The sequence below is a fragment of the Phacochoerus africanus genome, chromosome 13 (assembly GCF_016906955.1).
Source record: "Phacochoerus africanus isolate WHEZ1 chromosome 13, ROS_Pafr_v1, whole genome shotgun sequence".
Lineage (NCBI taxonomy): Eukaryota > Metazoa > Chordata > Mammalia > Artiodactyla > Suidae > Phacochoerus > Phacochoerus africanus.
In genome coordinates this window covers 17,718,003-17,732,269 of record NC_062556.1, presented here as the reverse complement: position 1 = coordinate 17,732,269, position 14,267 = coordinate 17,718,003, and the positions used below count along the sequence as shown (strand labels likewise).

General features: G+C 37.1%; 1 long non-coding RNA gene across 2 annotated transcripts in view; it reads left to right on the top strand.

The window, feature by feature from the left end:
• The window catches only part of LOC125113584 (uncharacterized), a 38,446-nt gene that overhangs the window by 6,168 nt on the left and 18,011 nt on the right, over positions 1-14,267 (top strand). For both annotated transcript variants that reach the window (XR_007131502.1, XR_007131501.1), the window contains exons 2-4: positions 137-174; positions 12,137-12,208; positions 13,157-13,312. This is a non-coding gene — a long non-coding RNA (uncharacterized LOC125113584). The remainder of the gene's footprint in view (positions 1-136; positions 175-12,136; positions 12,209-13,156; positions 13,313-14,267) is intronic.

Sequence of the window (14,267 nt, the reverse complement as noted above, 5' to 3'; positions counted from 1 at the left end):
CATATCATTTAGCAGATTCTACCATTCTTGTATTGCTGGACACTTAAGTTGTCTCTAATTTTTTGTTATTATAAGTAATTCGAAGTGAACATTTTTATACTTTACTAATTGACTTTCTTATTTGTTTATTTATTAGATGATTTCTCAGAAGTAGGAATACTAGTTCCCAAAAAGGTAGGTATGTTTTGGTGGTTTGATAATGTACTAGCACACAGATTAATCAAATATTTACTTAAGTCTATACAAGAATTGAATATATAGAGATAAGACATATGTAGTCCCCATTAGCAAGGGGCTGAAAGTCTAACGGAAGAAAGATAAATTCTTTTTTTTTTGGCCATGCCCAAGACATGTGGAAATTCTCAGGCCAGGGATAGAATTGCACCAAAGTGGTGATTCAAGATACAGCAGTGAAAAACTCCAGATCCTTAACCTGCTGAGCCATCAGGGAACTCTGAAAGGTAAATTCTTTAAAAATTATAATTTGAAATGTAGACAAAGAACATTTAACTCAGTTTAGGAATATATAACTAATAGACAAAGAACATTTAACCTAGGTTAGGACTCAGGAAAGCTTTTTTTTCTTTTATTCTTTTATTCTTTTTTGGCCGCCCTGTGGCATACGGAGTTCCCAGGTCCAGGGATCAGATCCGAGCCACAGTTGTGACCTTTGCTGCAGCTGCAGCAGCACAGGATCCTTGGATCCTTTAACCCACTCTGCCAGACTGGGGATGGAACCTGTGTCTTGGTGCTGTAGAGACACCACTGATCCCCTTGCGCCATAGTGGGATCTCGAGGAAAGCTTTTTAGGAGGAGATGATAGTTGAGCTGTGTCTTGAAGGATACGTTGGTAAAGCCTTAAAAGACTTAAAGGGAGTTATCTCATTGTGAAAAAGGGATTAGAAATAGGCCATAGAAAGCACTTAAAAGCAGAATCACTGGAGTATAAGAAAACAGAGAAGGCAGAAAGACATCACTGGCATGGTGGAGAATATTCAGGTAGTTTGTGTTATTTGTTGCCTAGGTGCCTTTAGAGGAATTGGGAAAGGCTAGCCTGATCAGGTGGATAGAAGTTAAACCATGAAAGGCCTTGCATGTCACTTTTATATTGATGCAATTGAGAAATCTTAAACCAATGAGTAATATAATCAGGTTTATATTTTAGAAATTCACTTTAACAAGTGTATTGGAGAACAGATTAGAAAGTATGAGAGTGGTGACAGAAATGCCTGCAGAAGCTATTGTAGTATCTAGGCAAGAAATAAAAGTACTTGAACCAAAGAATTAAAATGATGGTGAAATGAAGTATAAAAAGAGATTGTATTTATTTATTAAGTATTAGTATGTAACTATTACCAGATAAGTATTTAGCCCCTACTGTGTGTCATGTATTGTTCAAGATACTGAGCATATAGGAGTGAACAAAAGAGCCACAGTTCCTACCCTGATGGAGTAGTCTAGTGTGAGAAACACAGACTAAGTGTAATAATCATACAGATGACAACTGTGATAAGTAATATAGCAGAAAAATATAGGATGCTGTGAAAGCATACACTGTAGGGACCTAACACTGAGACTGAAGTAAAGCCTTTGTAAGGAGGGACAGTTAAACCGAGACTTAGGAATCAGCTAGGCCAAAAAGAAAGGGAAGAGCATATGTTAATGTCCTACACAGAAAGGACCAGAAAATTCAATGCCTATATGGCTAAAGCAGAGTAAGCAAGGATGGAGAAAGTTGGAAAGTAAGACTAAAGAGGTTTAGGAGGCTTTGTATATAGGGAGGAGAGAGAAAAGGGTATGTAGCAGGACTCTTCAGTTTCTAGTGTGGGCAGCTGGGTGGCTGTTGGTATCATTTCCTGAGATAGGAAAAATAGAATAGGTTTGATGGATTTTGATATGTGAAATGTTGGTTTTTGTATGCCTGTGAGCTAAGTACATCCTCCAATCCTCACTGTAGAGATAACTAGATTTTAGGATTGGATTTTTTTTTTTTTGTCTTTTGTCCCCTTAGGGCCACACCTGCAGCATATGGAGCTTTCCAGGCTGGGGGTCTAATTGGAGCTACAGCTGTCAGCCTACACCACAGCCACAGCAACGCCAGATCCGAGCTAAGTCTGCGACCTATACCACAGCTCACGGCAACGCTGGATCCTTAACCCTTGAGCATAGGCCAGGGGTCAAACCCACAACCTCATGGTTCCTAGTCGGATTCGTCTCCGCTGCACCACAACGGCAACTCCAGGATTGGATTTTTGATTTGGAAGTCTGGAATTTAGGGGAAGGGTCTCATTTGCATGTTGTTTATAGATTTACTAGTTGATTCATTGTAGATGGTAGTTTGTTTTGCTTTTTTTAGGGTTGTACCAGGTCATATGGAAATTCCCAGGCCAGGGGTCAAAACAGAGCTGCAGCTGCCAGTCTATGCCACAGCCACAGCAATGCGGGATCTGAGCTGCATCTGCAACCTGCACCACAGCTCAAGGCAACACCAGATCCTTAACCCACTGAGTGAGGCCAGGGATCGAACCCATGTCCTCATGGATACTAGTCAGGTTTTTTTACCCCTAAGCCACAGCAGGAATTCCTGTAGATGATAGTTGAAACTGTGGGATTGGATGAGATCACTGAGGGACTAGAACTGTTAACACATATATAATTAACAAAAACAAATACAGAAAAATTAATGAATCTTTGAATAGATATAACCTCGAAGTGAATGTAAAGAAGAGATATGTAGGTTTTCACTGTCCTATCTTATTGTTACTGAATTACTGTTTAAAATTAACCGTTGAGGACATGCATTATTAAGAGACTAAAAAGTGCTATATTTCACAGACTGACTAACCACACACTTCTTACAAATCTATTTTTTAAAGCATTTGCTTCTTTTGCTCTGTAAAAAATTAATCCTGTTTGTTAAGATTACTTTAGTGTTGTGACTATAGTCACAGAACTTGAGAGAGATGGAGAACCCAACTGAATGACCATAAGATGTCCAAAGATATGCAAAATTAACTAAGTAGTAATAAAAATTAGTGATAATCTTAGTGGTAGGTGGAAAAATTAGGTTATCTGTAATTTGAATCTGGGAGATGCATCTGTAAGATCATTCCTTTTGGGAGGCTCTGATAATTAACTTCAGTGCCTGGGATGGCAACCTTGTCTGAGAAGGCAGAGTTTTTACCAGTGAGTCAAAGTTTTAACTGCATGAAGATATAAAAGCAAATGTAGAATGAATTAGTAACTCAAGCATATGCTCTGATGGCTTAAGAATGATCTAGGTGTTTTTTTTTTGTTTTTTGGGTTTTTTTTGACAGTTGCCCAATCTTACTGGTAAAGACTATCCACTCTTATTTTTTTTTAATTGAGGTAGAGAGTTGATTTACAGTATTATATAAGTTTCAGGTGTACAACATAGTGATTCAGGTTTTTGGGGGCTGTCTCCCCACAGGATGTGGAAGTTCTCTAGCCAGGGATTGATCCCATGCCACAGCAGTGACCAGAGCCATGACAGTGACAATGCCAGGTTCTTAACCCACTGAGCCACCAGGAGACTCTGTGATTCATAATTTTTAAAGATTAAACTCCATTTCCAGTTATTATAAAATACTGACTATATTCCCTCTGCTGCACAATATATCCTTGTGATCTTTGTATTTTAAGTTCTTGTGATGTTTTAAAAAATTAGGCCTTTTAGAGTATTTATTAGGTTAATCTTGAAAGGTAGAAGATTTTAAAGTCTGGTTGTATAAAGTATCAGGACATTTAAAAGAATTTAAGATTACCTGTAAGTTTAATTTATTAGGTGTAAAAGAGTTTAAATTCTCAGGGAAGTTTTGTTGATTAATCAAACTTAGAGTACTTAAGGAAATAGAAGTTATAAAATTCTAAATGCTAAGTATTTAAGAGACCTTAAAAAGCCTCCTTAAAAGTGATTGATGTTAACATTTACTAAGAATAACCAGATTTTCAGGTTGAATTTAAAAGTTAAGGGGAGTTCCCGTCGTGGCGCAGTGGTTAACGAATCCGACTGGGAACCATGAGGTTGCGGGTTCGGTCCCTGCCCTTGCTCAGTGGGTTAATGATCTGGCATTGCCGTGAGCTGTGGTGTAGGTTGCAGACACGGCTTGGATCCCGCGTTGCTGTGGCTCTGGCGTAGGCCGGTGGCTACAGCTCCGATTAGACCCCTAGCCTGGGAACCTCCATATGCCGTGGGAGTGGCCCAAAGAAATAGCAAAAAGACAAAAAATAAATAAATAAATAAAAGTTAAGGGAGAACTAAGTTTTTTAGTTAATAACTTGGATAGGAATTTAAGTGGCCCTTGAATATTCTTTTTATGCACAAAGGGTACCCTCAAAGACATTTTAAAAAACCTCCTCACATTGATCATATGAGTGAGTAAAGGCTGGTGGCAGTGCAAATTTAAAAAGACATTTAGGAAAGTAACTTGGTAATTATAAAAAGGATTAGAGAAATATCCATGTCATCCTGCCAGAAATTCCAATTTCAAGAATCTAGTCTAGGTGAAATAAATGGAAAAAGATCTATGCAGGAAGATGCTCATTCCAGCATACTAAATGTAATAGCAAAAAAGGGGGTTGGCTTGATAGGTCTTAAGAGTAAGATTATTGAGTAAATTGTGCAAAGTCCACTGGATTTACTGTTCACATCATCACAAAATGATGCATACCAGTGTAGAAAAATGTTTACATGTGCAAGATGTAAAGAAGTATAATTAGGATGATTAAAACTAAAAACACTCACAGGAAAAATATAACAAGAAAAAACTTTCAACCCATATCAAGGTCTTCAAAGCTAAAAATATACACATTTAAAAGCCAGTCTAAAATTTGGCATTGTTGACACTGCCAGACTATCCTTCTAAGGAACATTGATATTCTATGAGTTAGTCCAAAGATGCTTAAACATTGAGAATTTGTTGACAGTTACAGACCCTTTCTCTAGAATCAAGTGGTTATGTGAACTGGTTGTGTGTAACTTCAGAGATGGATAATGGTCGATGGAGTTCCTGAAGAAAACTAGAGAAAAATGATTCATCTGTATGATAGATAGAGTAATGGTTCTCCTAATAATGTCCATGTTCTAATCCCTGGAATCTGTGAATATGTTATGTTACATGGCAAGGGGTGTTCAGGGTGCAGAGAATGAAGGGTGCTACTCAGGTGACCTAAAGGTAGATTATCCTGAGTTATCTGAGTAGACCCAGTGTAATTCCACAGTTTTCCTAAATGTGGAAGAGGGGAGCAGAATAGTCAGTGTCACAATGGTGAGATGTGAGACAGACTCAACCAGCTCCTAACTGATTTTGAAATGGAAGGGGGCCCATGAGCCAAGGTATGAGGGTAGCCTCTAGAAGCTGGGAAGGCAAGGAAGCAGATTCTTTCTTAGAGCCACCAGAAAGGAATGCAGCTCTGCCTACACCTTGACTTTCGCCCACGGAGGCCCGGTTTGGACTTCTAACCTCCAAAACTTGTCAGTTACACATTTCTGTTGTTTTAAGCCACCAAATTCATGGTAATTGTTATAGTATGGAAATAGGAAAATAATATAGGTAAAAAGTCATTTTGTATGTATGTTGATGTGTCACCGTTGTAGTGAATATTCATATATACATATATAGATATAATTCCTGGTTTTGAGAGTTTCACAATAGCCTGGACTCTGTCCATCCTTGTTCTGTGTCTTCAGTACATTTACTGGCATTAATAAATATTTAATGGGAATGAATGGGATTCAGCAAAGCGAGACAGGATCATCAGTTGCTCTGCGGCATGCAGAAGTTCTTGGTCCAGGGATTGAACCCGCACCACAGCAGCGACCTGGGTCACAGCAGTGACAATGTCAGATCCTTAACCTGCTGCACCACCGGGGAACTGTATTATGTTCTGTGTATTCTTATAAACTGTGAGTTAAAATTGCAAGAATATAAAATGTTATATTGATTGTGAAGGCTGTTTCTAATTGAAATAAATTGATGTTTACTGAGTATCCATTATGAACAAGTTATTCTGTTTTAAGAATTTTTTTTTTTTTGCCTTTTCTGGGGCCGCTTCCACGGCATATGGAGATTCCCAGGCTAGGGGTCTAATCGGAGCCGTAGCCACGGGCCTACGCCAGAGCCACAGCAACACGGGATCCGAGCTGCCTACACCACAGCTCACAGCAATGCCGGATCCTTAACCCACTGAGCAAGGCCAGGGATTGAACCCACAACCTCATGGTTCCCAGTCGGATTCGTTAACCACTGTGCCACGATGGGAACTCCTAAGAATGTTTTGTATTTGTTTATTTATCATATAGTTAAAATGTGCTATAAATACCTATGCTTAGGACATCTCCCCTTCAGGAATATAACTAGTAAACTAGAAGAATTAATAATAAAAGCAAAAAGAATAAGGTTTAACAATGGCTGGCTTGAATATGTTCCTAATCTATGTCATATATCCATAGCTACTTACTATCTACTGTGAATTTTGAATTTTCAAATTTAATATTTACCTGAAAATTTCAAATTAAGCTTCTTATTATGGTAAGTGTGTGTGTGTGTGTATATATATATATATATATATATATACACACTTACCATACAGTTACACATACTGGTAAAGATACTTTAGGGAGTTCTCTGATGGTGTAGCAGGTTGAGGCTCCTGCGTTCTCACTGCTGTGGCTTTGGTTGCTACTGTGCAGCATAGGTTCAATCCCTGGCCCAGGAATTCCCACATACTGCCTGTGTGGCAAAAAGGAAAAAAAAATACAGGAAAAAACCCAAGAGAGAGAGAACCTAAAATAAATGTTGTAACTCTGACTTAAAAAAAAAAAATATATATATATATATATATGTGTGTGTATGTATATATTGGGAAAAATACCAAAAGCTAGCTATTTTTCTAAACTTTTTTGACAATTTCATTCTAAGTACTTTTTATCTTTTTTAGGCCTTAAGATGGACAAGAACAGTTAGATTAGATACAGCATCTAGTGCAATACTGAAATCATAAACCTGTACAACATTTAACGAAATTTGTTGGTAGGAATGTGATGAGTTTTTCCCACATATTCACCATTTATGTTCCCTTTTTAAAATGCAAGTGTGTCATTTATTTCAGATATTAACAATATCTTTGTTCTATGAAGTAACTTTGATAGTTTCTTCTCCCTGTAGCTAATTGATGCATTAAAAAACAATGATAAAATCCTCCTCAAAAGTTACTTAAGGAGTTCCCATGGTGGCGCAGTGGTTAACGAACTCGACTAGGAACCATGAGGTTGCAGGTTCGATCCCTGGCCTTGCTCAGTGGGTTAAGGATCCGGCGTTGCCGTGAGCTGTGGTGTAGTTGCAGACGCGGCTAGGATCCCGCGTTGCTGTGACTCTGGCGTAGGCCAGAGGCTACGACTCTGATTAGACCCCTAGCCTGGGAATCTCCACGTGCCACGGGAGCGGCCCTAGAAGAGGCAAAAAAAAAAAGTTACTTAAATGGTTCATAACTCTACAATGTAATTAATTAGGTATTAGTGTATAAGTACTTTATTATCTATAAATTTTTTTGGATGACCTTTTAAAATCTTTAAGATATTTTTAGTTTCTTTTTTCTTTTTATTTTCTTTTGCCTTTTGGGATTTTTTGAGTATATCCATATTCATTATATGGAAGAAAATTTATAGATGGATCAGGAAATGTACTTCTGTTTGGGGAAATTTACTTTGCATAGTTTAGAGTCCCAGTTTCTGAAAGTGGTTAGAATAGATTCATTCATATTTTCAACTCTGATTCTGTTAAGATTATGGAGATATAAGGCTTTTTCCCCTATACGAAGAATTATTTTGCTTCCATATTCTTGGACACAGATTATGGGACTGAACTAAAATTCATTTATAATTAATAATGGTAATATTTACAGAAGTATGAACTACCTCCCTCCCAATCTGTTACCAATACGGATACTTGTAAAGGGATAAACCCATTTGTTTCAGTTATCTACTTTCTAAAATATTAGTGTGAAAATGCTGACCTTAGATGTATTAAATACCTCTTTAAAGGTTTTTGAAACATTTTTTTTAAATAATTTAAATTTCACTAGTAAGGGAAATTTAGTCTTCAGGTTTGGAGTCATAGAATCTTAATAAACACGCCTATTTGCAACTACCCCCTGGAATGGCTGAGAACAAATTGATTCCCATCCACATGTGATAACTCCTTAAGTGTGACCGCTAGTATTTTCAACCATGGAGCCACTGAATTGCTATCCACCCAACATCTGTTGTTTCTTTAGTGGCTTTATGATTTTAAACCTTTCACTGTTTAAAGGTTTATTCTCCAGTTTTAACAGAGCCCATCTCAAAAAAGTGACACCCCAAATGGTAAATCAAATACTGTATGTGGTCTAAAATATACCAAGGATTGGTAAACTTTTGTCCTAGCCAATAAAATGTGAGTATTTGGGGAGCAATTTAAGTAATAAAAAAGACCTGCAAATAATAAAAATAGATCTATTCTTGACCCTTTAACAAAAGAAATTTGAAGGTTTTTAATAGACTTTACATTGAGTAAAAAATGTTTAAAATGACAACTGTTGGCTTTCTCAGAGACCTTATTGACTTTGGATGATCCTTGTCCTAGAAGTTAAAGAGAATAGGGATCTATTAACATTCATTTTTTATTCATTTTTGCAAACGGAAGTAACGTTGAGCCCCTTGGTCTCTAGGAGATATGATTGAGGATATGTGACCAGGTTTCTATGAGAGTTGAGCCTTACACTGCAATTTCTATTCTTAATATGTAAAAAATTATTCCTTGTAGAACAAATCTATAGGGAAATAAAGATAATAAAATACAGCATGTTCTCTTTTGGCAAAGAAATGCTTATGTGTTTAAAACAAATTAACTTTTTAAGGCAGCTCTGAAGAAGTAATTTATTTTAAATAGGTGAACAGTTTACAACTCTTGTGGGAACATGTTTCCTTACTTTTCTTCATCATAGGATTAGGCCCTATGTTTTTAATTTAAGTCCTTTAATTTCTGCCATTAACATTTAATTTACTTGATGACCCCTTACTGTTAACTTTTGACCCAAGGAACTTGGGATGGTACCTACAGACTACATACCTCATTTTAATGAAACTCTTAAAGAAAAATAATGTTTGAAGTAAAACAGAAGATTTTTTTTTTGTCTTTTGTTGTTGTTGTTGTTGTTGCTATTTCTTGGGCCGCTCCCGCGGCATATGGAGGTTCCCAGGCTAGGGGTCTAATCGGAGCTGTAGCCACCGGCCTACGCCAGAGCCACAGCAACGCGGGATCCGAGCCGCGTCTGCAACCTACACCACAGCTCACGGCAACGCCGGATCGTTCACCCACTGAGCAAGGGCAGGGACCGAACCCGCACCCTCATGGTTCCTAGTCGGATTCGTTAACCACTGTGCCACGACGGGAACTCCAAAACAGAAGATTAAATTCACTTCAGTGTTCCATACAGAGAAGTATCATAATATTTGTTTATTTTTATTTTTTTGTTTTTTTGCCTTTTCCAGGGCCGCTCCCAAGGCATATGGAGGTTCCCAGGCTAGGGGTCGAATCGGAGCTGTAGCCACCGGCCTACGCCAGAGCCACAGCAATGCGGGATCCGAGCCGTGTCTGTGACCTACACCACAGCTCAGGGCAACGCCGGATCCTTAACCCACTGAGCAAGGCCAGGGATTGAACCTGCAACCTCATGGTTCCCAGTTGGATTCGTTAACCACTTTGCCACAGTGGGAACTCTGAGAAGTATCATAATATTCAATCAAAGGCTTTTCCCCCCTTTTAGAGGATGTATTTCTATCAACGCAATGTTTTTTACAAGTAGATGTATATGCCATTGGCAAGACTGTATATGCCATTGGCAAAGCTGATGTGACTTAAAACCACAATACTTCTAATAAACTGCAGAACCACTAATAGAATTTAGTAGATAAGAGACCTTTACCTGACAAGAAATTCTCATTCTTATACTCAGTTTCCTTTCCTTGTATATAAAATTGAAATTCCAAAAGTTTGGGAGTTCCCATTGTGGCACAGAAGAAATGAATCCCACTAGGAACCCTGAGGTTGCGGGTTCGATATCTGATCTCCATCAGTGGGTTAAGAATCTGGCATTGCTGTGATCTGTGGTGTAGGTCACAGAGGAGGCTCAGATCTGGCGTAAGACAGCAGCAACAGCTCTGATTAGACCCCTAGCCTGTCCATATGCTGCGGGTGTGGCCCAAAAGAGACAAAAGACAAAAAAAAAAAAGGAAAAAATTCTTCAGATGTAAAAATGTTAGTGTGTATGGTTGTTATTTCTGATAAAGATGAAAGCTTCAAATACTGAATATAACTTTTATTTCTCCGTAAAAACTGAACCTGTGGACTTGTTTTTGAACATTTCCTCCCTAATTATAAAATAATATGTGAATCCTTTTGTTTATTAAACTGTTAAATGTGCAGCTTAATAACTGTTACGGGCATCTTTAAATATATCACATTTACTTTATTCAAAAATAAACAGGAGTTCCCTAGTGGCACAGCAGGTTAAGAATCCAGCATTTTCACTTTTGTGGCTTGGGTCACTGCTGTGATGCGGTTTCAGTCCTTGGCTTGGGAACTTGTGCATGCTGCATGCGTGCCAGAAACAGAAAAAAAAAGGAGAGATTAAGGGAACAGAGGCCCTGGACACAACCCATCTTTATCAGCAATCCTGCCCTTGAACCATTGCTATGAAACTCCTCACCAAACTCTCCCGGCGGGGGTGGGGGTGGAGACATTAACACAGTTTTTGCAGCTATTAGCCTGCTGGTACCCCTTTGACTAGCAAGGCAATAAAGCTATTCATTTCTCCTTCACATCCCCCCTACAAATGAACACATGGTTAAGCAATAACTGTTACATGCTAAATACTGTTAGGTATAGGGGTATAACAAGGTTTCTGATCTCTGGAAATAGTGCATTCTATATATGTTTCTGTATAAACCTTCATGGTTTGCTAATAAGGTAAAATGATTGTTGTTTCATAATTTAAATACTAGATGGAATGTTGTAAAATGTCCTTTAATTTTATTATTATTTTTTAAACAAATGGACATGTTTTTTGTGTGGTTTTACAGCCATGGAGGAAGATAATGAGTTTTTGTACTAGGGAAGTAATGGTTGGACTAGAGATGAAGGGAAAAGGCTAGAGTGACTCACTAGTCCCAGACTTGGTTGTGGAGCAAAGTGCTAACCAGGATAGAGACAAGTGGAGTCTAAAGCTGTGGAGCAATTCTTGGTGTGTGGCTCTGTGTATGGATGGCTCAATGGAGCGGTTGTAAGATGGTAGAAGTCAGTGTTTGGGGTCTTTGGATGGGTTGTCTGTATGGACACTGAAATGGCACAGTAGAAGAAAATGCAAGGGAGGAGGATACTGGAAGCCAGGTGCTAAAGTCCTTAATCAATAAGGGAGGGAAATGATTGGGAATTGAATAATGAGAATGAAAGAGAGGAATAAGGAATAAAAATTGTCCAAGATTGTTGATCATGCCCTTTTTTTCCCCTCACAAATTAAGAGTCATGAGGGCAAGAACTAGGTCCTAGTGCCGGACATATTTGTCAAATTAATGAATAAACAAATAATAACCTCATCATTTTGAATAAATATTCATGTTGAATAAGTACTTCTGAAAACTTTGTTTTTTTCCTTGCAAAGTTTATATTAAATAAAATACAAATGAGCAAGATGTAGAAAAAGATGACTAATCCCACACCCAAAAATAACCACTGTTAACCCTGTTATTAAACCTTTACACCTGTTTTTTGTTCATATCTATTTCTCAGAAATAAATATTCAACTATAATATACTTTAATGACTGAATAAATATTCTCCTCTATAATGTAAGGATGTACCATAAGCAGTTTCTTATTTGGGAGTATTTATATTGACTCCTACCAATTTTTCTCTACTAGTAAAAAGAACTGTAATGGTTAAACTTTTGCCTTACTTATTCCCTTAAGATAGCGTATTAGAAGTAGATTTTATGGTAGGTCTTCATAATGAGCTTGTTTATGTTTATTTTGGGCCTATTTTTAGCAGGCTTATGTGCATTCTTTTTCTGTCCTGGATTAGAATCAGGAAGTTCGACAGTGTTGCAGGTACTGATGGATACAGGCACACTGACAGCCATGAAAGTAAGAACTGGTAAGTAAAAGGCCTTCACTAGAATATAATGTTTAAAACCTTGGAGTCAAGTATATTTTTTATGAGTATGATAAGAAATGATTTATGAGCTGAATAACAAGGTATAGTGGTCAATTCAGAAATACATATTCAAATTAAATAAAAACCTCTATGAATAATCTGCATTTGTTGACAGCATCCAATTTTAGGAGAGGTTTTTTTTTTTTTTCCCACTGTACAGCAAGGGGATCAAGTTATCCTTACATGTATACATTACAATTACATTTTTTTTCCCCACCCTTTGTTCTGTTGCAACATGAGTATCTAGACAAAGTTCTCAATGCTATTCAGCAGGATCTCCTTGTAAATCTATTCTAAGTTGTGTCTGATAAGCCCAAGCTCCCTATCCCTCCCACTCCCTCCCCTTCCCATCAGGCAACCACAGGTCTTTTCTCCAAGTCCATGATTTTCTTTTCTGAGGAGATGTTCATTTGTGCTGGGTATTAGATTCCAATTTTAGGAGAGGTTTTAATCATGAATAATCAAAGTCACTCCTTCTCAGACTTTTTCATAAAAATGTGGTTTATAGCAGAGAAGAGTGAATAATTGCCTTTGGAAGCTTGGTACCAAGATAGAATTTTCTTTAGTTTTATGTTTTGTCTTAAATTTAAAATGAATGTGTACTATATGCCATAATAGTCCTATGGTTGGTATAAATATAATGATTATAATTTTTTCAAAATCTCTGAGTAAAATTGCTATCTAAGAAGGTAATCCATGTTTATTTCCTGGAATACCGAAAGTTCCCCTTGCCCCAAGCTCGACTTTTTAGAGGCAAGATACAAGGCTATTTCATGGTTGTAGAGTACTCTCCTTTTCAGTTTCCTCTCAGAGAGTTTAGCCAAGGCTATTTATAGTACTCAATGGCAGAGAGTAGATTAATTGATGCTTACCCACTTTGAATTTGAGAGTGTTACAGAAACTCTGAAAATACACAGAGTGAAAATTCAGTATTATTGCCAAGACTGCACAACAAGAAATCATAAAGAAGTCCTTAAGACAGAAGGGAAATGATACCAGATGGAAATACAGATTTACACAAAGGAAGGATGAGCACTGGAAAAGGTAATTACATAGGTAAATGTGTAAGATTTTTTAAAAATTTACTTCTAAGACAACCGTTTAAACAAAAATAATAACAATGTATTATATTATGTGGTTTACAACATGCATAAGTAAAATATATGATAACAATAGCATAAAGGCCAGGAGGGAAAAAATAAAAGTATAATATTTGCTCTATGTAAAGTAATGTAATAGCACTTGAAAGTAGACTGTGTGATAAGTTATGTATGTAGACCATAATCCCTAAAGCAGCCAGCAGAATAGTTAAACAATATTAGATAATAAGCCAACAAATGAGAAAAAAATGGAACTATAAAAAATTCAATCCAAAAAAAGCAGAAGAAGGAAAAAAGGAGCAATAAACAAATGGAGCACAGGACAAATAGAACAAATATAAAATAGTAAGATGATGGACTTAAATCTAATCCTTTCAATAATCACATTAAATGGAAATGGTCTAAACATCCTCATTAAAAAGCAGAGGTTGTCAGATTGGATAGAAAGCAAGACCCAGCGCACTGTACATACAAAAACACAAAAACATTAAGAATGAAAGGATGGAAAAATATACACCATGCTGATGCTGACACTAGTCAAAAGAAAACTGGTGTGCCTATCTTATTATAGAAACAAAGTAAGATTTCAGAGCAAAGAATATTACCAGATATAAAGAAAGGGGTCAGTTAGTCAGGAGTACATAACAATCCTAAATGTTTATGCCTCAAATAATAATAGGTTCCAAATATGCGAAGCAAAAACTGATTGAGTCACAAGGAGAAACAGAAATCTACAATTATAGTCAGGGATTTCAGTATGTCTCTTTCAATAATTGCTAGAACAAGTTGAAACCTAGCCCAGGTATAGTGAACTTAACACTATCCACCAGTATTACCTAATTGATTTTTCTAGACCACTCCACTTGCAATACTAGAATACACATTCTCTTTAAATGGTA